Below are 27,012 nucleotides of genomic sequence, written 5' to 3' on the forward strand. Positions count from 1 at the left end.
ATGAGTGGCATTTGCTTTGTTGATAAGAGAGCACTCTTGACAAAAAAGCACTTGTATTTGCCATAACCAAGCTTTTGTCCTTTTTGGGGGGGCAGGGAAGAAGAGGTTTAAGCACCTGGAAATGACAAAATCTATGGCTATGTTTACACTGGAAAGATTTGGCAATGAAAGTACTGTCAACATTCATAAGTTACCAGAAAGAAAGTTGACAAATCATATTTACACTGCCACCATCTGTTGTTGTTAGCTCCCCTGTTGACAGAAAGAGCAAAGCAACGGGGGTAAGCATCCCATACTGCCTGCTATCACCTTTAGACGCTAAGCATGGTGGGAACATAGTGCTAGGCATTTTGGGAATGTGAAAAATGTCCCATCAACCACCTCTTTACTTCCCAGCCCTCCAGAAGAAATAAGGGCTTCTGGCTTATTTTTGTGCCAATTGAATGACAGGCTTTGCTGAGAGTTCCAGCATCTACTGCGAAAAATTGAGGATCCCAGACTCCTCTCCCATGTTGTGCTCAATGTGCTTAGGATATCACACACTGCAGCAGAGCTACTTATGCAATGAATAGCAGAGGATGAAGGCTTGGATGCAGACGACAATCTGAGTGACTGGGACAACAGCAAAGTGGCATTACATTGGGCTGACACGGAGCAGCTGTGCCCCTAGAGCGCTGCTTTTGGGCTAGGGACACCAGCACTGAGTGACGGGATTGTGCTGTCATGCAGGTACAGAATGAAGACCAGTGGCTACTGAACTTTTGGATGTATGAAGCATTGCTCAGGAACTGTGTGCTGAGTTGGCCCCTGAACTGTGGCACAAGGACACCTGAATGGGAGCTGCTCTCTTGGAAGAGAAGTGCGTTGCAATTGCTTTGTTGAAGCTGGGGACTCCTGATTGCTACTGTTCAGGTGCAAACCAGTTTGGAGTGGGGAAGTCTACAGTTGGGGCAGCACTTCTGCAAGTGTGCAGAACCACAAGTGGAGTTTTGCTGCATAGGACTGTGACTCTGGGAAATATGGATGACAGAGCAGGGGTGGGGAACCTCAGCCTGGGGGCCGGATGTGGCCCCCGGCTTGCCTAGGTCTGGCGCCCAAGGCTCAGGGGCCCCTCAGAATTAGCAAGTCCATACTGGCGCTACAGCCCTCCTGCTGCTCTCCGTAGGGCTGCAACACACAAAGTCTACTAGCTTGGGCCTTCCTAGGCTTTGGTGTGAAAGGGGAATGTGGGGAGTGTCTTTCTGCTTTTCAATTAGAGGCCACAGTGAGGGCTTTTTGTGTGTGGCCTCCCCAACTGATTTTTCTATGGGTCAGTGGCCCCTGATCCAAAAAAGGTTCCCCACCTCTAACCTAGAGGATGGCTTTGCAGAAATAGGCTTTCCAAACAGTGGCGGGGTGATAAATGGGACACATCCCAATTATAGCCACCCCACCTTGCCACAGAGTACATCAATTGAAAGGAGTTTGCCATGGTGTTTCAGGCACTTGTTGATCAACGTGGGTGTTTCTCAAACAAATGTGGGGAGGTCTGGAAAGATGCACAATGCGCGCACCTTCAGGAACCGTGCCCTGTCCAGAAAGCGGCAGGACTTTCAAGACCAGAAAATTACAGTGGGCGATGTGAAAATGCCCATAGTGATCCTAAGTGATACAGCTAACCATTTACTGACCTGGCTCATGAAGCCTCATAAGGGGCACTAGACAGCAGTAAGGAGCAGTTAAACAACAGGCTAAGCCGATGCTACATGGTTGATGAATGTGCCTTTGGCAGATTGAAAGGGAGATGGAAGCTTCTCTACAGTAGGCTTTTGGAGGATCATATCCCCAAGGTAGTAGCCACATGCTGTTGCTTACATCATTTGTGTGAGAATAAGAATCAAGCATTTGCCCACTGGTGGAGCAATAAGACACGGAGCCTGGATGCACAGTTTGAACAGCCTCCTTCTGCTGTCAGAGAAGCCCACAGGGTGGCCATCAATATCAGGAAGGATCTGAGGAACCGCTTTGACAATGAGGGATATTGACTTTTCTGTGTATTGGGGTTGCTTTCCTCCCTTTGCCCTTTGGGGGGGGGGGGGGGGAGGAGATGGTAGAAGTTTTTTTTGTCAGCAAAACTGCTGACAGTGTTTACACTGCCTTTTAGTGACACGGCCATGTTGCTGAAAATTGTGTATAATAGACACATAATTACACTTTCTCCAGATAGAGGAAGGTGATCCAGCATTATTAGACTTCCCACTGCAGGTTTTCACAAGGATACTGAAAATTAGAAATCACCATCATCATTTATTGGAGTTCTGCTGCATCATCTATTAACTAACGAAGAATCTGTCAGAGCAACTGCTGCAAGGTTATGTGAAGTCGCCTAAAAATTTCCATTGAGGGATACTGGATTCTAGAAGTACATTTCCTTACTTGTTTTGCTTAGATACTTTACTGTGTTCCCTCCTATGCAAATCTGTAAGTTTCTTTCTATTCCTGGTTGACAACTCTATGAAGCTGCTTTGTTTAATTTGTTGTTAGGCTTCAAAAACAAACAAGCAAACAAAAAAAACAAACACCCACACCTGCAAAGCTGAAGTATCACAGCCAGTAGCTTTATCAGCTGGTGCTCAATTACTAAAAATCCAGGTCATTTTCTATTTTCAGGTCTTGTAACATCCAGCATCTACTCTGAGTACTGGAGTTGTCTACACAAGACTTGGATTTTTTGTTCTATTTCCCACCACTGCTTCTGCCAATTCAGCATGGATATTGTCACCAGCATATAAATCACCACATAGTCTAACCCACCTCAGAGCAGATTTAAATAAAAAAAGCAGTTAAAATAAAATGTTAAAATAGCACTGAGTTTGTTAAAGATGAAGAGCAAATCTAAAATGAAAACCAAGCTGATCCCAGATACATATGCTGTCTCCAGTTTTAGAATAAAATTTCAACTACTCTTGACACTTTCACGGACCTCTACCCAGAAAAGTTACAGATTTAACTAAATTAATTTATTTGATGAATGCGTGGACATTCAAACCAAGACAGGACAATATGTATATTTAGTCAAGACTCCTAAACCCATATTACAAGTTTTTATACACACAAAAGTTTACTTACATTCATTTTATTGGCATATCAGTACATGCAATAACCCGTATAGTTATACTGGAACAATTCCCCTAATATGGATGCAGTAATATCAATATAGGCCTGTATTTATACCACTACAATTTACTCCTGTGTGGGCAGGCAAATATGCTATACTAGAATAGAACGCCTTTATGCTGTTATAACTGCATATCCATATATATATGAGAGAGAGAGAGAGAGAGAGAGAGAGAGAGAGAGAGAGAGAGTGTGTGTGTGTGTGTGTGTGTAAGTAAAATAACACTGCTAACTGAAATAATTATATCAGCACAAAAGCCCATACAAACCAGCCCCAAGGTACCTAAGAAACAAGCCTGATTATCAAAATGTTGAGCAATGTCACTGGATTTCAAATCTTGGCTTTAGCTTGCCAGTTTTAACAAGGATTCTATTAGTGGTTTATTCCAAAATCAAACAAAAGATTAAATTACTTTAATTTAACAAACGTTAAAGACATGAAGTTCTGAAAGGAACAAAAGAGAAGTTTTAGAACAACATGTGCTTTCGTCTTTAATGGAAAGTGTAAGGTCACATGGGTTGATTGGGAGCAAAAAAGCAGAAGGATGAAGAACAGAGTTTCCATTGTTTAATTTTTTAAAATATTTTAAAGGGAAAAATGTGACTATAAAAAATAAACACTGTAGCAAGATTCACAGATTTGCACTGACAGTAAGAACATGAGACTCTCCTGTTAAGTTTAATTATTTGAGTATTGTAAGGCCAAACTTCCAAAAACCCAGTCGATGGATAGGGCTACACCACAGCTGACAGGTATAAATCCAAGTTCTGCCTGAGCTAGCATGCTAAAAATAGTGGTATGGCCTGCTTAGAAAATCCCACCTGAAATTCTAGGCAAATGCTGAGGCATTTAGCCTGACCTGCTTTGGCTACACCGCTATTTTTGGTGTCCTAGCTCAGTCAAACTTAGCCTCTTACCGAGCTAGGAATCATACCTCCCAGCTGCAGTGTGGATGGATGTATCCTACAAGTTCAATCAGGTTTTTGTTACTGGGATCTGACATTCATTTGACCTGGTTTGAACACACATGGTTTTGGCCACACAGCAGTTTTTGCATAAGAAATACATCAAGCTTGGGTGTGCATCTGCCTTTATGTAACAGGGTGTTGCTGTAGCCAGGTCGGTCCCAAGATATTAGATATATGAGTAAAGCAATACCTTTTATTGTGTTGTAGCCTGGAAGCTTGACTCACTAAAAGAAGCTGATCCAATAAAAGAGAATACCTCATCCACCTTGTCTCTGGGTAACAGTCTTCATAACAGCACAGCAATGCAATGAGCCACTGCGCTCTAGGCTGTCCTACTTCACAGTGCTAGGAGAAGGAAAGACTGGCATACCTAGATACACAGGCATGGCAATACAGCAAAGCAGTATTTCATCACCTATCAACAAGCATAGGCCACTGGTAAGGGCAACAGAAGGTTAGCTGCCATGCACATTAACCAACATTGAGTGGTGGTGCATATGAACACAGAACATGTCACTAGCCGCAAGCCTAGTTAAAAGTTGGTGTATATAGGGCAGACAGGATTGTTTTGATCAGTGGTCGTCAAACTTTTAAGCCCACGATCCCTTTTGTTTAATTTAAGGGCAACCCAGGATCTAACCTGCCCCTTCCCTGAGGCCCCTGCCCACTCAATCCCACCTGAAATCCTAAATCCAGGCATTTAGCCAGACCTGCCTCTCTGTCACTTGCTCTCCCTCACCCTCACTGAGCTGGGTTGGGGCAGAGACTTTGCGTTCAGGTGGGGGTGTGGGCTCTGGGCTGGGGCAGAGACTTTGCAGTGTGGGAGGGGACTCCAGGCTGAGTCTGAAGCAGGGTTTGGGGTGCAGAAGAGGGTGAGGAGTGCCTCTGAGAAGGCGTCAGAGTGTTGGGATGCCGGAGTGGGTTTAGGGTGCTGGCTCTGGGAGGTAGAGCAGTAGTAGGGATGGGGTGTTGGCTCTGGGAAGGGGCTGAGGTTTGAGATGCAGCCTCCTGAATGGTGGCACTTACCATGGATGGTTCCCAATTAGCAGTGCAGTAAGGCTAAGCCAGGCTTCCTGCCTGCACCAGACCATGCCGCTCCCAGAAGGGACTAACGCACCCCGATGGGCCCTACGTTGTGGGGTAAGGGACACACAGTTGTGTGTGCTGCCCTTCCCCATTCCTGGCCAATAGGAGCTATGGGGGCCTGCAAGTAGGAGCAGTGTGCGGAGACCCCTGTTTCTCTCCCTGAGGCACTGGCTGCTTCCAGGAGCAGTGTAGAGCCCTCCTCCTGGAGCTGAATTGATGCAGTGTCTGTGTTGCTCTGCAGGGGGGGCATTAACCCAAATTCTGTGCTTTGTCTGGGGGAAAACCAGAGGATTTGGCCAAGGAGGTCAAGGTGGTAGGGTTGCCAGGTGTCTGGTATTGACTCGGATAGTCCGGTATTTTCGCCTCCTGTCTGGTAAAAAAATTCAGAAAATACCGGGCACCTAAAATGTCTGATATTTTCTGGGGGGGTTTTCCCTGCTAGGAGGCAAAAATTCTGGACACCTGGCAACACTACACACACTCAGCAACTGGGCCCGGCCCCCCGCAGGTCTCCAACCCCTGCTTACCTGGTTACCCTGGTTTTGGCTCCATCAAGAAAACAAGATGGCCACCAGCAAAAAGCCTAAAGACGTGAAGCAAGCAGAAGCAATGTCTTCCTTGGGTTTTAGTGCTCAACCTCTCCCCTCTTCCTATCCCTATTTTGACTCTGCATGCACGTAAAGGGGCCATGCTGTTTTAATGTGGTTTTATTTATGTATTGCTCAACAACTTTGGTCTCCCCCTCTTTTTCCCCCCTCAACAGAATTTTTTCCCTGATTTTTTTTGGGGGGGGGGGGGTAGGAGAAGGGTCGGTATTTTTGGTTAAACCATCTGGCAACCCTACAGGGTGGTTGGGAGCCCCAGGGGGGCAGGAAGGCAGGCATCAGTGGCATGATCAGCACACCAGGGGACAACCCCGAGGGGAAAATGGGATGGCTCCCAGCACAAAGAAGGGGAGGTGGTGTCCAGCTGCAGTCATCAGAGCCAAGTGGCACCCTCCTGTAGCTGGGCAGTTTTGTGCTTACAGAAATGGAGGGGAAGTGACACCATGTGACACCAGGCCCCGCCCAGCCTTTCCTGTTTTGGGAGAAAGGCTCCCCAAATTACACCCATGAGTGTTTTCCCAATCCTCTGACGTGGCTTCCCTAAGCTCTCCTGTCACTTTTCTGCAGGGAAGCAAAAAAATCTGCAGGGCCACATATTTACTGCATGCGCACACTGGTGCAGAATTTTCCCAGGAGTAACTACTGGAGGATGAACCTTGGCTAGTAAATATTAGAAATGTATTTATACATTTTTACTGCTGTAGACAAGTCATTATAAAAGTGACAACTGCTTAGTTTTCAAGTTCTTCAGGACAGGGATCATCCCTATTGTACAGCACCAAGCACATTAAACAAGCACATAACCACCCATAACCTTTGAGAGAACTTGTGGGACTTCCAATATCATGGAATTTGATTTTAAGCAACTTTAAAAATTACAACTTAAAATTCATAAGACTGCTTCCCCCCATTCAACAGCCATTACAAATGTTATCAGACACCTGAAAAACTATATAAATCTCACCAGCAGGTCAAGAGTGCTCAAACAATGACAACACAAAGTAGGTCATGCGGCACTAGCCAGCATGTCTGCAATATTTCTACCTACTGTTACTATCAACAAAAAGACTGAACTGTTAGAAGTGCCACTGACATGAGTACTTCCTTTTACTACAGTGAAGTCTTGAAAACACCATGGCAATTGAGAAAATAACTAACTATGAGGAGTTATATTGCTATTGCAAAGCACAAATCCTTATTAGGACTTACATAACGAGCTTAGTTGTACAGAATAATTACAGACAAAAGATAAGAGGGCAATTTTTAAAAGGATAAGACACCAGAAAAATGTGTCTTCTGGTCTTACACAAACCATGAGAAATGTCAGTGTAACAGTTGTGAGATTAGAGAGAAAGTCCCAAATCAAGTCTTTATTGAAAGCCATCTTATAACCTAAAACAAAGAGGCACTGTGTTATTATAGCTTCAAAATTATCAGAGGATAGATGTTTCTGCAGGGAAGTATCCATAAAACTGGAGTTCTTGGTGGGTACTGGAGTCAACAGGACTCCTTCCACTGACTTCAATAAGCTTTTGATCATGCTCACTGACAGACACCAGCACGGTTCACAGTCATGGAGATACTGAAAAAGAGAAGGTTTTTTTGGGAGGGGTTGGGGGAAGGTTGGAGAGAAGAAGAGTTAAAGATTTGCAAATTTTTCCACTGCTTACTCCAACTCAGACTAGCTAATATTTATAATATTTAGCTACCCATGTGTGTCTCTTTCTGCACAGAAGGAGAAAAAGGTAAGAAACAGGACAACAGATGAAGCTATATAGAACTATGTGCCTGCCATAGAGTCCCACTGAATTCAAGGGGCCTTATGCTCAGAGCGCCCCTTGCTTTCATCAATGTTTTAACTTTGTTTTATTAAATGTATAATTTCATAATTTGTTAGAGGACTGAATGAAGCTAGGAGTGAAATAAAACATCTGCATTGCAGTCACTGCACCATGCATCAGATTTTTAAATAACAGAATAAATCAGGAGAGAATAGAACACCATTTTTCACTCTGCCCTAAAAAAAGTAGCTTTGCCATGGAAGATTTTTTAAACACATAATACTCCGTGTTCCTTTTGACAGACTTCAAACTTAACTGCATATTTTTATAAGGAAAGCCGATTCAGAGGAAAATGCTCTAATTTTTATTGACCTTCCTGTTTAAATTCAAGGACAAGTATTACCATTGGGATTTGCAGAACAGCCATTTAACAACTTTAAGAGAGATCCATTTTTCATACAATGTCACTCACATAGGAAAACCACAGATACTTGTGCTTGGGAAAGTACAAACTTCTGATAATCCCTAGGAGCTATTTTTAGTAGGTAACTCTCTCCCTTGCCCCTCCACTTCAGCAACAAGTCATGTTCTTAAAATATCATTAGGACGGGACCTTGAAAAACATGTGAGGACTTAACCACATTTCAAGTGCAGAGGTGTATGTGAATGACTGAGTTAATTTGGAGTAATTTCTACTAGGGATGTAAAAGTATAGTGGAATAAATTGACTACCCAATAAGCTTAGGCTTACCGTAGTTGAGTCGACTACTCGCATCCCTCCCCTTGCTGCCTCTATATCAGAGGCGGCGGGGGGGGGGGGAGAGAAGAAGAAGAGGGGAATAGGAGCTGGTGCTGTGGGGAGCTGGCTTAAAAGCTGGTTCCCCCAGCACAGTCTCTGCAGTGGGGGCGGTAGATTGCAGGGGAGGCAGAGGCGCAGCATCTCTGCCTTTTAAATGTTGTAAGAGCCACCTGAAAACTTACTCTGGTACTCACTCCTGAAGGACATCAGGCTGACTTCTCACTTCAGTGCTTTCAGAGAAAGTCATAAATTCCACCAAACTTTCCCAAAATACCATCCCCTGAACTGTCCAGTACTCACTGAATAGAAGTGAGTGATTAAGAACAATATGTTCCATAGGAAGGTTCACCTGTGAAACTGGTTGAGATATTAGGGTCCTGCTAACAGACAACATTGTAGGTGGAAGGCATCTACATCATTTATTTATTCACAATTTGGGTCTCATCCTCTGATGTGCGGAGGGTCCTCAACTCTCGCTGGCTTCAATAGGAGATAAGAATGTTCTGTACATTGCATGAGGCACTCAACAAGACTAGGCCTGCGTGACCACCAGAAAGTGAGTACCAGAAAGTGAGTAGGGCTATGTCTAGACTGCAGAGCTTTCCTGGGATACCACAGGTATCCCAGAAAAGCTATGCCGTGTCCGAGGAATGCGTCCGCTTTTCCTGAACAACTTCCGAAAAAGTGGACGTGTTCTTTCAGCATTCCTGTAATCCTCATTGTATGAGGAAGAAGGGATGTGTCGAAAGAGGAGGTTTTTCTGAAATTTGGCCCTGTGTAGATGGGCCAAATTTCAGAAAAGACTTTCAAAAGAAAAGTGGAAAAAGATAAGCAAATTGTGATTTGCAATTTACATATCTTTTTCATACTTTTCTCTGTAGTGTAGACCTAGCCTAGGACAAGAAATCAGAACTCAGTAAGAGCAGAAAGCACAATTTAGACAAACAACAGAACTCTCCTTGAATATCATCTTGTACATGACCTCAGAGAGACAGCAATGAACCCCGTAACGTTAAAATAGCACAAGTCAGTCAGGTTTTTCCTTTATTCCTGTCTTAATCTTGATAGTGGTATGGGTTTGGGAGGTTAGGATAATTTGCAGCATATTTCACTCTAGTCCTTCCTAGGAACATAGCAACTGCCATACTGTGTTGTATAATGTCTAGGCACAACCCCATTCTTGGCTGGCCCCTGGGCACTGACAGAATAAACATGTCTTTCAATGAAAAACTCTTTATTCTTCAGGGATTCCAAGGCCAGAAGGGACAGTTGTAATCATCTAGTCTGAGCTGTTGTATAACTTCCCCAAAACAATTCATAGGTTGGCTTATGTCCTCAAGCCTTAGGGGCTGATATCCCTTTCCAACTCTGAGGTGTTTAAAACTTTTTTAATCCTTACAGATGTAACTCTAGGGTGCGCCCCATAGTCATATAAATGTGCTATCCTTTTTCAGTGTTACTGAGCTCTTTGCCACAAGAGAGCATTACGGCTATGTGTTCCAACAGACCAACAATGCTCTGTGGGAACACAAATGTTTCCTTTTATTGGATTTACATGTCTTGATTTTCAGTTTGGTAACTTTTTTGATGTATCCTTGCTTTTGAATTACAAGATGGGTCCTACCAATTACCCCATCTTCCTTCTCTACATTATTAATTACTTTGTATAGTAATATAATGTCCAATATTCCTCATCTGTTCTCTCTAATATGGATGTTATATAGTGTGTCATTGAATAGTCATGTAACTACATGATATTTTAGCAATTACACAACTATTCAATAGTCCTCAGGGGCAGGGTGGGCAGCCAGTTGGCTCCCAGCCTCACTGCCGGGAGCCTCCTGTCACCCCCACACTGCTGCCTTCCTAACAGAGGCAGCAGCACAGGGTTGCACGCGGGAGCCGGTCCAGGCAGGGAGCCCATTTAAAAACTGGCTTCCTGTGCAGACTGGCTCCCTCCTGATGCCCCCCATGATGGGATGGTAGCAGACCCTGTGTCACGGGGGCTCCGAGCTCCCCATGGACAGAGGCTACTTTGAAGCAGCAGCTCTTATCCGTGGGGGGAGGGAGGGGTCTGAGCTTCCTGCGGACAGAGGCTGCTCCCCTAGCAGCAGCCCCTGTCTGTTGGGAACTTGGATCCACTATGTACGGGCTGCTGCCATGGAGCAGCCTCTGTCCCCGGTGGGCCTATGCTCGCCACAGACAGAGGCTGTTCCATGGGATGCGGTACGCTCTGATAGCATGGGATGCCAGCACCCTCTTTTAAGCAGGTTCCCCGCTGCCTCTATAGGAAGTAGCAAGGGGGAGGGGGGGAAGAGGCAAGTCTGTGGAGCCAGCATGTACAGGGAACCTTCTTGAAAGCCAGATTTCCATGCATATTGGCTCCCGCCTGCCCCCCTCACCCTCCATGCTGCTGTCTCTCTATGGGGGAGCTGACTTTTAATCCATGTACCTAACTGCACTGAGTTTGTTTCTCATCATTCAATTAATGAGTCTTTATTAAAATCACCCCTCTTGATATTACAAAGTTCAGATTCCCACCTTTTCAAACTGCAGTACAGGTAGTGTTTTCCTTTTAATTGCAAACAGTGCTTAGGACCCTCAAAAAGAAATTAGAGCCTTGCTGTAATAGGTATAATTCATATAAACAGTCTCTGCCTCACAGGTCACAACCTTGAATTGAGATATGCCAAAAATGAATAAATAGGGGGTAAAAGAATGGGACAAGTTAACAAAAGAAATATTTGGCTTGGGCCCATCAATAGTGATGAGGAAAGTGTTTTGCTGATGCTGGGCTTTGTTAATATTAATAATGGTTTGGTTTTCAGTATGTTCAAATAAAAACTAATTCTGCCAAAAGCTTATAACAAAAGCTCTAAGGACATTATGTAAGACATACACAAGCACACACGTTCTTTTCCTGTAGTTCTGAAGAATATGATAGAAAATACCAAGTGAAACAACCCAGGAAACCTTCTTAAAAGTCCCTCTCTTAAGGTGCTCTTGAAAAGTGCTATTTTTAATGGATTGATGATGGTTTAAAACATTCATTAGAGTCTCCAAGGACAATAAAATAGTAACAGACAACTTTAAACTTGTCAGATTTGGCATTTTTTATTAATGTCACTGGGTATACCTTATGACACTGTACATGCTAAATTTAAATCATTGATCAGGAGTGGGGCTGGGAAAGAGGGGTTCAGTACACAGGCTGACCTGGGGGAGAGAGGGCCCCTCTCACTGCAACAGCTTGGTGCCAGGTGAGAAGTGCCTCTCCATGATTGCTGTAGCAGACAACTGGGGAACGGGTGCAAGTCCCCCGGCTCGGGGAGGTCCAGGTTAGCCTTTCCCTTGCACTCCCCAGCCAAAATGAAGAATGCAGCAAACTGCAGCTCCTTATCCGGGGCTCAGGCAGTCCCGGATAGGGAGGAGGACCCCCCAGGTAGCCCATTTCCCCTGCCTGGTGATTTTGTCTCTTTTCTGTACAGTTTTATGAGCAGCAATCCCATTCTGGGCACACCCCATTGTCCTGGCACAACCAAACCCTTACAATGATTTAAGTCATCAGAAGAGAAAGCTGAAAACCAAATTTGGTGGTTCCAGCTCTTATTTGTTTAGGAGGAATTCTTGAACAAGTAAATGGACAGACACATAGATGCTCTCAAATATATAAAAATGGCGAGGAGTCCTGTGGCACCTTATAGACTAACTGAAGTGTTGGAGCATAAGCTTTCGTGGGCAAAGACCCACTTCGTCAGATGCATTTCTACCAATATACAACGCAGAGCACACCAAGCAGCCTCAGGCCTAGCCCCTTCTCTCCCTCACACACACAGTGGTGTAAGAAGTCACAAGCTGAATAACCTCACATTGGGCTAGCCAACAGGAGGGGTTACACATTGTTCAGGGATTCTATCTTTGAAACCCTGCAAGGGCTGGTATACTGATTTGGCTGACATACAAGTAGAAAAAGTATTAACTTACCAGCTCAGATGAAGCAATTTGTGATAGAATAGTTAAGACATATTTTTTAAAAGTAAAACTGAATCAGAGAGAGAGGAGAGAGAGAGAGAAACTTCCTTTGAAGATTAACAGCAATGCTTTTGCAACAGCTGGCAAATGTTTGCTTAGTATTTCTACCCTACCGCTACAGTAGCACTATCCTTTATTAAAATGAGAGCACCACATTCTTTCCTGATGCACAGAGGCCTTATAAAAGTTTCTTTTTTAACAATACAGACTTTGTGCTAGATTCAGAGATCTGAACCACTTTATGCTGACACAGTCAAACTCAATACATGTTAGGTCTTTTACAATCTGATATTAGGTAGCCAGGTGGTACATTGTGTTTTGCATATGGAAGAAAGTTAGTCACAGAATCCCCTACAAATTCTTAACTTTTACCATGAAATGCTGTATCTCACCCTGAGTCTGGAATTATACAATGGCTAGGCATAGCAGAATTTGATTTTTAAACCTAATTTTGATCGGTACTATTGATGTTTTAAAGGGTTTTTTTTTAGTTTATTAAAAGTTTCACAGCTGTGGAAACTATGGGGAAATCCACCAATGGTGGTTTGACTTATTAAACAACCAATGATATTCAAAAAGTTCTCAAGCAGCATTTGCTAACGTTGTCTATCTGTAAATTTCAACTATAATCTATTTTTTTCATTGGCATGAGTGTGTGTATGGTGAAATTGACAATTACTTATTTACTGATAAAAATTGACTCCTTCCAAGCCTAACACTGGTATATACTATTACCCCAATATTCAGGGACTTAAGGGTTGTTTCCATCAGGACAAGAAACTGGTGATGAAGTCAGATGCTGCTTTTTGGCATCAAGCAAAGGAAGCAGTTCCTTTACTCACTATTCCAAGACACTTTCAGCCCAGGTCCAGGACTCAGCATCACCATCTGGGAATCCCAGCCATCTCTGTGTCATTATTTAATCTTTGCTCTCCTGCAAACCTCTGATCCAGGAATTCACGTGTTGGGGAACTGGCAGTGCACATATTTCTTTTTCCTCAGTGGATCAGGTAACTGGAACTGCCAGTATCACACCTACACAAATCACTATTCATGACATTAATTTGTCAAAAATCGGAAAGTAGCCACTTATGTCCCCTTTTCCCTTAGGGGCTAGTAAAATACAAATTTTTTCAAATAAACAACCCCAGGCTTGCTTAGCATCCTTCCTCACTGCCTGACCCCTCTCACGCAGCAACCCCTCTGCTAGATTCTGCTTCTTAGTTCCCCATTCCTCAGCAAGTCCTTTGTCTCCTGCGTGCCCCCACCCAGCGTAAGAACAATTTTGTTTAGAATGGCTGCTGACTTTTCTGATGGTTTCATAGTCAACTTCCCCCAAAAAAGAACATGTGATATTACAGCAGAGATGACATGTAGAAAGCAACAAGAGTTATTAAGTCTATTACACAGGTATAAAAAAGTTCAGACAAACGTCAGTGACTGGGCACATTTCCTCAAACTACCCTAGGCAAGCATAAAATGGATGCAGAGAAACGCATTCATTTTTTTCCTCTTTGTTGGTGCATGTGCCAGGGAAGATGTGACCTTGTTCTTAAATACCATTCACAATTTGAGTCCTCCAAAGCCTTAGTGGGTACTATACACTATTTTGAATAAAAATTGACTGAGAAGTTTGTCCTAAATCACAGTACTGTAATAGTTTGATCTCTAGCACTGGCCAAAATACAAAATATAAAAAACCCATTCCTAGAAACTTTTTGGAAAAAAAGGGGGGCTATGCTTTAGGGCTTGTATCTTTAGAATCCCTGGCTCAAATTCCCCATCATTTGAGTCACTAATCCTACTTTACACTCTGGAGGCAAATTTCATGAGCCTCAATCTCTCTCCCCTCTCCTGCCATCCAGCCCACAGACCCACCTGCAAAACTCCTAACAAGTCTGCCTCCCTTCTCAGGAAGCAGTCACATGTCTGATTTTTCCCCCAAAGATTAAATTTTCATACATGACACAAACTGTAGCAACACCCAGCCACAAAAGTAAACTCCTTTTGTCTTAGGGTGGGGGATTGAGTTTAATTTCTTCTTAGGTACGTTCTCTAAAGGAGTCACCAAAGATTTAGTGGATGCCATGCACAACCTTGAGTGAAACCTTGACAGAGACCGTTCTAAGATCACATGAATAGTTTCATCTCCAGGTCTGAGCAAGAAAGCCAACCTAGAATCCTTTTGAAAACAGCTATTAGGGGATGGAAGATGTTGTTTCTCCACAAATCCCAACTCAAATGATTCCAAATGTGGGTTACTAATCTCACCCAATTTTAAACAAAAGCTGTGACACAACCTTATCTACAGTGGCAGTGCTGTGTCTTTGTAACAGTAAATAGCTAGTTTGTTTTCTGGAGACAGCCACTAGCCTGTTAACAGTAAGATTCATTAGTGACTACAGCAGCAACTTAGGAAAACAGCCAAGTTACATATTTATATGTAGATCCACACAGGAAAAATATTTTTTCAGATTTTTTTGCTGATTACTTTCATACCCTTAGCAAAAAAGCTGATTAGGACATCTAAATCAATCATCCTGTGAAATTAATGTGGAAATTATCCTTATTTGCAAGAGGGAAAAAACACAGCTCCTGCTATATCCTTTACCATGCCACACACTGCAAATCCATTCACCAAGAACTCATACATAACAAATGTTAAACATTTCAAGGTAAAGGAACCCAGAATAAATGTTTTTCTTTTTACATTTGGTCTAAGTAATCACATGGAGACAGTAGGACAGCTGAATGAGACTACTGAGACTTATTTTTCATGGTGCACAATGCAATAAATAGAGGGAAAACCAAGTTTTGAATCACCTTCAAAGTTTACTGACTTGAAAAGTGTCTCCCACATTTTATAAAGGCTGGCTATGAAAGTTTGCCTCTTCAATTTTCAGATATTTGTTCTCAGTAATATGCATTAGAAAATATAATATTCACTAGAACTCTTTCAATGCGTAATGTGTGCCAGCAATTCAAAAGTATTATCACACAAGATTAGCAAAACACCACATGCACAGAAAAACTGTTCTTTCCTCCTTTGTTTACAACTGATTGTTTCCAAGAACTGACTCCATCTGGATGCTGCAGATTCCCATTCTATTAAGTTGAGATCCTCTAATTAATACTATTACAGGAAATAATTTTACTATAGTGTTTCATTATCTGCTTGTCTGAAGCTTCAGTATGTAGGGATAACATATTAATGTATTGAAAATGATTCCTCCAAATGGAAGTGACTCCCCATAATTTGTTCCCCACAACTTAAAGTATTTAGATTTATTATTAATTCTTATTATTATTATTATTTGTTAAGATTGTTAAATGTTTAGATTTATTATTATTATTGCCCCCTTTAGAATATAATGTATTAGGTAATGTAACTTAGAACTGTTAAAAATATAATCCTATGTAACCAGAAACAGCCCCCCCCCCCCCCTCTGTGCTCCAGGGCATGCTCAAGCTTGTGCAAGCGGCTGCTTGAAATTGACATTGCAGAGATACATTGTAACAATGCATTGTCAAGCCACTAACTCTGCTATGGGAGCCAAGCCCTGTAATTGACTAAGAGCATTGTTACTTAATTGAGGCCTGTTCTCTTTAAAACATTGTAACTTTATTCAGCACTCAGAGAATGTTTTAAGCAATACCACCCAGAAACTTTCTGTAACTACAACTTTTATTATTATACAAAATACTGTATGAATGTATGAGAGAGTGCTTGGATGATGAATGAATGGCTCTGAGAGGTGCCAGCCTGAGAATACAGCAACAAAGGGCTGAAGAAGGCGTCAGGTGCCAGTGCAACCAAAAGGTGTCAAGTGGAGAAACTGGAGGTCCACCCGATGAGATCACTGATGAGCACCTGGCAGCCACCCTGGAGACATCAGCATGATACAGCAATTTCCATAGACTGGCATAGGAAGAAATTCCTATAAGAACTGGACTAAAAAACTATGGAATCAGAGTCCAAGGTTCTGCTGCCAGCCTACCAGGAGCTTCAGATGCGCATCTGATCAGGACTTCGCTCCCCACTACCATCACTTGTGTACAGAGTACCTGGCCAGTATCCTGTCACAAGCAACTTCCAGGCTGGTAACTATACACAGAACTTGAATGAATGGATGTATGAATGAATGGTTTATATATATATATATATATAAGTGTATAAGGGTTAAGTAGTGTTAGGAATAAGTAGTTAAACAACGTTGTTTGCTTCTATCTTTTCTTTGTTTTTATTATTATCTTTACAATAAATGTGGCTTTTTGCCTTATCCCCCTCATAAGATCCTGTTTGCTTTTATTTGGTACAACACTTCTGACAATCTCTTAAAATGGTATAGTCATGTGTGTAGAATTTAGACAAGCTCAGACAAAAATGCATGTTACGGTATTATCGTGGCACTAAGCACATATAATACATATTTGACAGTTTAAAATATCCACCGTATCAAATTATAAATAACTAAAGAAAGTAGTTGCAGGAGCAGTTGTTTAATTGTAATTATATCAAGGAATAATTTTCTTACCAAGAATTCGATCTTTGCATCTTTGGTATGAAGTATGGTAATTAGTGCAATGGAAAGCAAATATTATTCATAATGGGAACAATTATATTTATAGATAGGACTCATTTTACCAGAGAGCTGCACAAATGGCAGCTCACTCTAGGTGTCGTGCATCCCTTGCAAGTGGGGGTGGGAGGGAAATACCTCACTCACTTCCCCACTCACAGACTGGGCAGGGAGAGCAGGCTAACTATACTCCTGCTGCCAGGGGCGCACAGTGCCTAGAGGGAACTGCCAGCTGTTCTGTTCTCTTTAGGTGCTGGTAGAATGGGGGGGGCACAGATTTCACACACTCCCTCCACCCCCAGGCCAATCAGAGTGTGTGGGCGGGGGAGCACAGGAAGTGTCCTGGTCTTCTCCCATCAGTGGCAGCCCAAAGCCACTTCAAAAAAGTGTGAAGTGGCTCCCTTACTTAATATTATTGCCCACCCTGGCTTACAGAGAACACTGGTTATCACCAATCTTATTTTAACTATATTATCTGTAGTCATGAAATAATCCAGCCCTTATTTTTTAAAATTCTAAGTAATACAGTATTTGACTCAATGACCACCGGCTACACAGAATTCTACATCATTATTGTATAAAGTAAGATTAAATTGTATGGGTATACGGACTTAATATACATTTTAAAATTTCAAATGGGTTTCACCTTGATGATATTTCAAGCAGCTTTTCTTTTTAATCAAGATTTACATTTCTTTCCTCCCCCTTAAGCACCAGCTAAGTACAGACTCTCTCAAATAACCCATCTTGGCTTGCCCAACACTAGAGTGACCACGCATCTTGGCTGGGGTGGGACAATCCCGAAATGCCTAGTTCAAACTCCATTCCTGGGCTGAATGACTCTTGGACAGCATTTGTCCCGGTTTCCTGCAATGCCATCTCATACCTGCATCAGGCTCAGGAGCAGCAGCAAACTTTTCCTCGGTGACTGGGTGGAGGCCAAGGTGCCTCCATGAGTCTAAACTCCTACTTCTTCTCCCCTGGAGAAGTTGGAGCTTGGATGTAATAAGAGTCACCCTGGGAGCCCAGACCACTGTCGTGAGGTCTGCACACATGCCAAGGACTGCTCTCAGGCACCCCAGCCGTCTGCCCAGGGCAGGTGGAGAATCCATAACACCTCACCATGGCTTGGTCTCACTGGGCAGCTCTTACCATGGCCCAGCTCCTGCTTCTGGCCTGGCCAGGGCCAAGGAAGGGCAGAAGGCAGGGCCACAGAGGGGGTGGGGCTCTTGCAGTTGTCCTGCTCTTGCTTTTTGAAATGGTGGTCACCCTACTTAGCAGCCTTCCTCATTGCCTGACCCCTACGCCGCAGCAATCCCTCTCCCACTCTCTGCTCCGCAGTCCCCACAGAAAGTCCTTGATCTCCAGCTCCTCCCTTCCTGGTATAAGAAAACTGTCACAAAACTCCAAGCACAAACAGTTTTATTAGACAACAATGCCTGTGTTGAATTCTCTACAGTGCAGCTGGAAGCCATTCTGCTCCCAGAATCACAGCTGAGCCCCAGTGGCGTAATCCTGTCCTGCACATGGGAAACTAACTTAGTACAAACAAGAACACAGAGCCTTATGACTTTACTCTGGTTTGATTCTGTTTACATACCAGGTCCAGCTATTTGTTCTTGAAATCCTATGTATACGCAGGTCTATAGAATCTGCTACTATATGATTTAAGTAAGTTTTGTTAAGGCTGACCTTCCTCTGAGTTTCTGCTAGCCCATTTATTAATTAGGTGATACTAAAAATATCTACATGCAGTATATAAAAAGTGTAATTATTTCAATTATTGCAAAAAGAAGGGGGTCATCCATTATTGCACTGTTCAGCATCTCTTACAATGTGCTTCTCTTTATGCTAAATAAATTTTGTTTCACTATCTCTCATGTAAACCCTGAATCCTGTGACAGCTATGCTGACCCATGAATATATTAATAAATACTTTGAATGTGTATTTAATCACTTTATGGAGCAATGTCATTTGTATTTTTCAGGAAAGTGATCCATGTCTCTCTAGAGAGAGGCTCAAAGCACCTATGTTAATTTGTGCTACAGATAGGATCTAAAAATAGTTTGCCCTTAGAGTTTTGACAAACACAAATTAGCCATTATAATAAGCACCATTCCCTCACCTGCAAGATATCACGCTGGCAAAGAAATTAGAAATGAAAACAGCAGTTTCATCTCCTGCAAAACATACAGACATGTACAGCAAATAGTCTGGTCTTTCAGCATGCAGTAGTCTGTATTATATAGTCACAGAAATGAAAGTCAAAAGTTTGTAACTGCAAGAAATCTTCAACTGCATCTCACTGTCCATGCAAGATATTGTACAACCAACAGATCTGTGAGAATAATTTGAGAAATTCAGCCACATTTCATGTCTGTGAGCTATTTACATATTTGTCAAAGGGATACCATTTACTACAAATTTACCACATGATTTTTGTAAATAATTTTTGTTCCACAGGTTATTCACAAGCAGTGAACGGCAAGTTTTCAATTTACGTAATCAAACCCTAGCTGTTATTAGGGATGTTAAAAATCTTGTAAAAGGGCAACCATATACATGGGGGAAGGACAGCTCAGTGGATGAGAGGAAAGTGATTAGGAATAGTCAGCATGGATTCACAAAGGGCAAGTTGTGCCTGACCACTCTGATTAGCTTCTATGATGAGGTAACTAGCTCGGTGGACATGGGAAAGTCAGTGGATGTTATATACCTTGACTTTAGCAAGGCTTTTGATACGGTCTCCCACAATATTCTTGCCAGCAAGTTAAGGGAATGTGGATTGGATAAATGGACGGTAAGATGGATGGTAAGATGGCTAGAAGGCCGGGCCCAGCGGGTAGTGATCAATGGCTCGATGTCAGGATGGCGGTCGGTTTCTAGTGGAGTGCCCCAAGGTTCGGTTCTAGGACCGGTTTTGTTCAATATCTTTATTCATGACCTGGATGAGGGGATGGATTGCACCCTCAGAAAGTTTGCGGATGACACTAAGCTGGGGGGAGAGGTAGATATACTTAAGGGCAGAGATAGGGTCCAGAATGACTTAAACAAATTGGAGGATTGGGCCACAAGAAATCTGATGAGGTTCAACAAGGACAAGTGTAGAGTCCTGCACTTGGGACGGAAGAATCCCAAGCACAGTTACAAGCTGGGGACCAACCAGTTAAGTAGTAGTTCTGCAGAAAAGGACCTGGGGGTTACAGTGGATGAGAAGCTGGATATGAGTCAACAGTGTGCGCTTGTAGCCAGGAAGGCTAATGGCATATTAGGTAGCATTAAGAGGAGCATTGCCAGCAGATCCAGAGATGTCATCATTCCCCTTTATTCGGCTTTGGTGAGGCAACATCTGGAGCATTGTGTCCAGTTCTGGGCCCCCCACTACAAAAAGGATGTGGATGCATTGGAGAGGGTCCAGCGGAGGGCAACCAAAATGATTAGGGGGCTGGAGCATATGACTTATGAGGAGAGGCTGAGGGACTTGGGTCTGTTTAGTCTGCAGAAGCGAAGAGTGAGGGGGGATTTGATAGCAGCCTTCAACTTCCTGAAGGGAGGTTCCAAAGAGGATGGAGAGAGGCTGTTCTCAATAGTGACAGATGGCAGAACAAGAAGCAATGGTATCAAGTTGTGGTGGGAGAGGTCTAGGTTAGATATTAGGAAAAACTATTTCACTAGGAGGGTTTGTGAAGCACTAGAATGGGTTGCCTAGGGAAGTAGTGGAGTCTCCATCCCTAGAGGTGTTTAAGTCTTGGCTTGACAAAGCCGTGGCTGGGTTGATTTAGTTGGAATTGGTCCTGCCTAGAGCAGGGGTCTGGACTTGATGACCTTCTGAGGTCTCTTCCAGTTCTATGATTCTTTGATCTATGATTCTATGGTTTGAGCATTAGCCTGCTAAATCCAGGGTTGCGAGTTCAATCCTCGAGGGGGCCATTAAGGGTTCTGGAGCAAATCTGTCAGAGATGGTACTTTGTCCTGCCGTGAGGGCAGGGTAACTCAGCGGCCTCTCGAGGTCCCTTCCAGCTCTATGAGATAGGTATGTAACCACTGAAAATATCAGCAGTTACACAGTTACCCACTCTGCAGTATAAAGCAAAACTTTATATAGCCTGCAGCAAAGCCTCCCTGGGAGTTGGGCTGTCAGCCCCTGCCAACCGGGTTCCAGGGAGGAGGGTTTGCTGTGCCAGGGAAACCTCCTCCCCAGGAGCAGAGCGGACAGCCAATTAACCGATAAGCCTTTGCTGAACTACAGGAACATTAGTAACACTTTCACCACTTACTGGGCTCTTATAAGATATTTAGGGGTAAATCAGAGCTAAATAATAGCACAAAACTCTGAGAGCCAGGGCTGTAAATAGACATTTGGGACCACAGGAAACTTGGCCACACCCATGACAAGTGAACATCAGCCTAACTAAAATCATGCCTGCTCATGGAGAGTTCAAGCAGTACTTAGATATTCCTAAAAATTAATCAAATAAAATGAAATTCTTCTACATTTAACTATAGGCTTCTATTGATTACCTGACTGAAGATTTCACAAAGCAGAACTGCTTGTTGGCTGTCCACAATGCTTAGTGACCTCTTTGATAGCCACTCTAATAATCACAACAATTCTGCCCACTCCTTTGTACTGTGCTTGTACAATCAAACTAAATCAGCGGTTTGTATTTTCATTCACATTCTTTTGAGCACTCAAGCACTTACCCTCTGGGATGAGAACAGAGCGTGCTTGTTCAAGTGCACGTATACAGTCTGTGCAGTGAAGTGAGCCATACTGTACTCTACCTGCTATTTCAGTAAGTCAAGAGCTTTTGCTTTGTTCCTGAACATTCTGGATCTCTTCAAGACTAAAATGAGCAACAGTATACATGAATTCTGCTCTCAAACACCTCACTCAATCTTTATTTCAAGTAAAAATGTGGGCCTAGTCACTTGACAGTTTCCTTTTAAATATGACGGAGATAGGAAGTCAGAAAATATTAGATAAATTAATTTAAAGGGAAACAGCATGATAGCTTTTATTTTCAAGACATACATGATTTATTCCCTAAACCAGTCATTTCAAGTTTATAGTCTGCCAGCATCCTGTGTTCAGAAACCCTTCTGATCTCAGAATAAAGTTTTTTTTAGAAATTATTAATGGGAGTTGAAGGAAATGAGTTAGGAGGAGATCTATGAATGAATCTTGCTACTGTGGCTCTTCAAGCTGAGGAAACACTGTTCTAGACTCTAAACTGATATCCTATGCGGCCAGTTACAGATTACTAAATTTTTAAAGCAATTAGCCAGAGCTAAAATTAATTCATAACCTTCATTCTTATTGGTTAGAGAAAAGATCTCACCAGCTCTACAATACAGAACTTCTCAGGTATTTCTTTTCAGACTGTTTCAAGTCAACAAATCAATAAGCAAAAATTTACCTACTGCACCTTTCCTCCTTTCTCAACATCAGTTTAAAATTCTTAGACATGTATAGAAAATCCAGTCTTCTGTTAAAGAATAGATATTTGATTTGCAGCGGCTTTTTGGTTTATTAAATGAAAAAAAATCACTTAGCACATACATAATTAAATAGCCATTGAATAGAGTTAACCTGCAGTGCAGGAAACACACAAAATAGATTCAGCCCAGAACAACAAGGGATGAAAATTTCACTCTACTTTCCTATTGCTATCAGAGGTGAAAGCAATAAGAAAATGGCTAAGCTAACATTAAAGTGCTGCTAGTGAAGGAGAGAGGATGGGGGGGGGGGAGGGTAACTGTTCCAGCGCCCAGAAATTTAAAAGGGGCACCAACCTCTACCACACTACTACTATGGAAGTGACTGGAGTCTCAGGCCCTTTAATCAGCCCCAGGCAGTGTAAGCCAGACAGCACCGAAGGGTGGGCTGATACTGGTAAGACATATAAGTTATTTTCACTCCTGACTGCTAGTATCTTCTAGATCAGTATTTCCTAAAGTGATCCGTAAACCTCTTTGAGAAACACATTAACTGGCTGCTACGGTTAGTTTATTTATTGATGCTGTGGCCATGGAGCCTCGCAGTTCCCACTGGCTCCGTTTCGCTCTTTGCAGCCAAGCGGAGCAGCGGGAAGCGGTGGCCTGGCCCAATGGGAGACGCGAGGCTCCATGGCTGCAGCACCAGTAAATAAACAAACTGAGATGGCCAGTTAATGTGTTTCTCAAAGTGGTTTCGCGGTGCACTTTCAGCAACATTGTTCTATGTGATATATGAGAGAGATTCAAAAACAAGAGTCAAATCCCTGGTTCCTCACTATGAAAAATTCTTACATCACATTTTACAAGCACAGACTGGAGCTCCCTGGTCTGGCACCCTCGGGACCTGACCGGTCCTGGATGAGGGATTTTGCCAGACCAGGGGCAGTCATATCTGGCCCCCCTGCTACCGTTCCTCCAACCTTGGACTGGCCACTGACTTCACAGCTAGTCCCCCCTCATGCTGCCAACCCCACTTCCCTTCCTGTCCCGCCCCTCTTCCCTGCTACACCAGGCAGCCTAGCTCCCAGCATGCTGGGCTCCTGGTCCCACCACTTGTTATGGCCTTCCAGCATGAATGTAAACCACTGATAATTACTATTTGGTAATGGTTTTCCAACTAGTTTTGCACCCACATTATAGTAGCTGCATCAAGATTGCAATTCCCTAGTATGTTTATAAGAAAGTAACGTGAGACAACATTAAAAGCTTTACTTCAGAAATAATGAAGATAAATTCATTTAAAAATTAAGCATTCAGTTATTGTTTCAGAATTCTGAAGACACACAAAAGTTTTACATTTAGCAACAATTAATACAGGCAGTAAGATAATATCCCAGTCAAAGCAACAAAAAAGATAGAATAGCATTAAAAAGGTAAAGGGCACAACAGATTTGATACAGAGTTTGAAGAGGCAAGTATAATTTAAGTCTCTGGATGCAGAATTGCACAGTAAGTATTTATTAGTGATACTTGATCCATTTGTACTTGAGGGTTTTGTTTCATTAGTACCTGTCAAATTAAAAATATTTTCTCGTCTATACCTAATTTGAAAAATAATTATTCATCTTCCCGCTGCTTTAATGTAGACATATTTCAAAGGTGTAATTTTACTCACAAACTATATTACCTTGCATTATATCCAATTTTAAATTTGTTTAAAAAACCTAAAGTCCAAAGGACAAACGGATGCAACTTTCAATAGAAACATAACATCACATCTAAAACTGGAGAAAGAGGACAAATTCAGGATCAGTTGAGAACTAGGATAATGTTACAGATGGTGTTATTTGTAGCTGGAGTAAAATGAAATAGGGAAGCAAAGATATTACTCATTTGGGATTGCTTTTGCAGTACATCCTTCCTTCTTTTACTTACCACTAGAGAAAAATCAAGATTATACAGCATAATCACTCCTGCTAACAGCAAGGAAGCTAACAAATAGTCTATCCATCAATCCCTGCACATGAGACATAAGCTCCTCCATAAAGAGACATTTGTAGAGTGAGATGTAAAAGAGAAACAGGGGACAGGTATAAGAATATAAAGGCATTTTGCCTAGGGAAAGGATGTAGATGGGAGAAGAAAAGGCACCAACAGAGATTTCTAATGAGTAATCTTGTCATACATAATGTAGCATTTCACATCTAGCCAATATGGATGTAATAAGCAGCAACAGATGGAAAAATGTCTTTATTGTGGCACTTGAACACCGAGAAAGAAATCCCGAGATGCAGAGAGATCTAGCTGACATTGTTTTATGGACGTTTGCATAGTGAGCCACACCATCACCATATTACACTTGAAAGTGGAGGCTTCAGTCTCATAGCCCAGGAAGTCATGAACCCTCTAGCATCTCACTAGCAGTGTTCTACACTGATATGTGACTGGCTTGTAAACGGGTAAAAGAAGTCCGTTGCCCATCCAGTAATAGTAGTTTTGCAACTTTCAAAACAAACGTCAACTTTCTCAACTTCTGAACGAAAAAAGGACTTTAAACACATTTAATATTTACAAGTCGTTCATTCTGAGAAGACTGGGCAGGTAGGAAGAAGGAATTTGTTGAATTATGTGTTCACTTCTGAGTTGAACTTATAGAGCTCAGTATTCCCCATCTGTTTGATCCAGGAAAAAATGCTATGAAAGCAAATTTAACAAACAAAGAGAAAGAGGAGGAAGAATCTATCACTGAAAGAAGTGGAAGGGACTTTTCTCATCCTGTTCAGAAGAGGGTAAGGAACAAGATTCCAGAGTGCTAGGGTAGCAGGTCTTTATGGGATTGTGTCTTTTGGTTGTTCTAAAATAGCTTAACCGTTGTTTATGAATTTTGCATCCACTTCAGCATACCAGTTCTTCACTCAGATATGATCACACCCTCCTGTGGCTACTCCATGATCACGTTCTACATGCATCAAAGATGGAGTCGCAAAGAAAGGAAGAGGCCTAGTGGAATCAAAGACTGTGTGTTAACGGAGCAATTTGTCGGCCTAATTAGAGTTATTTTCCTAAGCAGCAAAAAAATAAAAAAACAAACAAACACACACACACCCCCGGCACCAACCCACACAAAACATGTTGTTCAGATGACCTAACAGCCCCTATTCGATTCTCCTAGTACGGATCTAACAAGACAGTATGCAAGGAAACCTCTTTCTAGATCCACCTTCAGCTCCCTGAACAGAAATGTAAAAATGGGTAGCAATGCAGAAGCAGACAGCCACGATCTCTTAGGTTCTACAGAGTGATCTGACTGCAGAGTTTAGTGGGACAGCCAGAAAATTTGCAAAGTATGGACCTGGATGAAAGAAAAAAAAAAAAAAGCATGCACCCATCCTAAGAATAGGATCCTAGAGACAGGGAACATCCTCTTATTTGGAATCACAAGGTACTATTATGCCAGTGGACAGTAATGAAAGCAATTCTGTCCTCATGTGCAGATATGTCCAAAATAGAAATACATTAAAGCCAAAATGAGATAAAACAACAAAATTCATGACACCTTGAAAATATATGTTGTCTTCCCATTCTGCTCTCAAAAGAAAAGTACTGCCCTTGATTTCAGTGCAAGTACTGTGCATCAGTGTTCTTCCATTAGCTTTTGCATTCAAGCTAGTTTTTTCTAACACATGAATTATCAATGTTTTTGCAGTTAATACTGAATGAAGCCTTTACATTCCTCTCAAGAAAGCATTTAAAGCTAACTCGTTCCATAATTGCTTCTCTTACAGAAGATGTATTTGAAACATTATTTTCAAATCATTAGATCTGGTCTCAGAGGCCACCTGCATGAAAGATTCTTCTCTCTCTCTCTCGCCAACTGTTTAAAGCACAGAATCACTTTTTGAATTTAAGTGCAATCCAGGATCTACCTCAAACTCAAATACCCTTGCCCTGTCTCCTGCCCTGCCCCTTCTCTGAGGCTCCACCCTTCTCACTCCATCTCCCCTCCCTTCCCCAGGGAATGGTCTCCCTGGAAGGTGAGCCCAAAACTGCATTTTCCTTGGACCTGAAAAGTTTCAGTGTCTGTATTGCTCTTTGGAGGAAAGGTGGCAGAGGCAGTATCTCTGCTCTGTGCCCTGACTGGCGGAGACCAAGTGAGTTGGCTCAGCAGGACAAGATGGTAAGAAGCCCCAGAGAGCAGGAAGGCGAGTGTCAGTGGCTTTGTCAGCACCCTGAAGAGGCTTTCTGTGACCGCTACCCATCACAACACTACTGAATTTGAATCCTAGTTACACAATAATTGGATATCACTGACTAGGTCACATACACTGTTTATAAAATGATTACATTTTTACATGCTAGTTCCATGTTTGTCACAGGGAAAGTGGAAAATGGAAGCTACAAAGAAAAGATTAAGCTAGATATTTTATATATTTTCTAAAATTTGTTTTATATATTTATTTTTATATAAAAGTACTAGATTCTTGGCATATTATAACACTTAAAGTCAGGTCAGCGGATGGACTAGGAAGATGTTACTAGGGAAAGAAGGGCTTCTAAACTATTT

General features: G+C 42.4%; 1 protein-coding gene across 1 annotated transcript in view; it reads right to left on the minus strand.

Annotated features, from left to right (window-relative positions):
* Positions 1 to 27,012, minus strand: part of COMMD1 (copper metabolism domain containing 1) — a 110,049-nt gene that overhangs the window by 26,589 nt on the left and 56,448 nt on the right. The window lies entirely within an intron of this gene.

Source organism: Pelodiscus sinensis, chromosome 3, assembly GCF_052426305.1.
Source record: "Pelodiscus sinensis isolate ZL-2025 chromosome 3, ASM5242630v1, whole genome shotgun sequence".
NCBI lineage: Eukaryota > Metazoa > Chordata > Testudines > Trionychidae > Pelodiscus > Pelodiscus sinensis.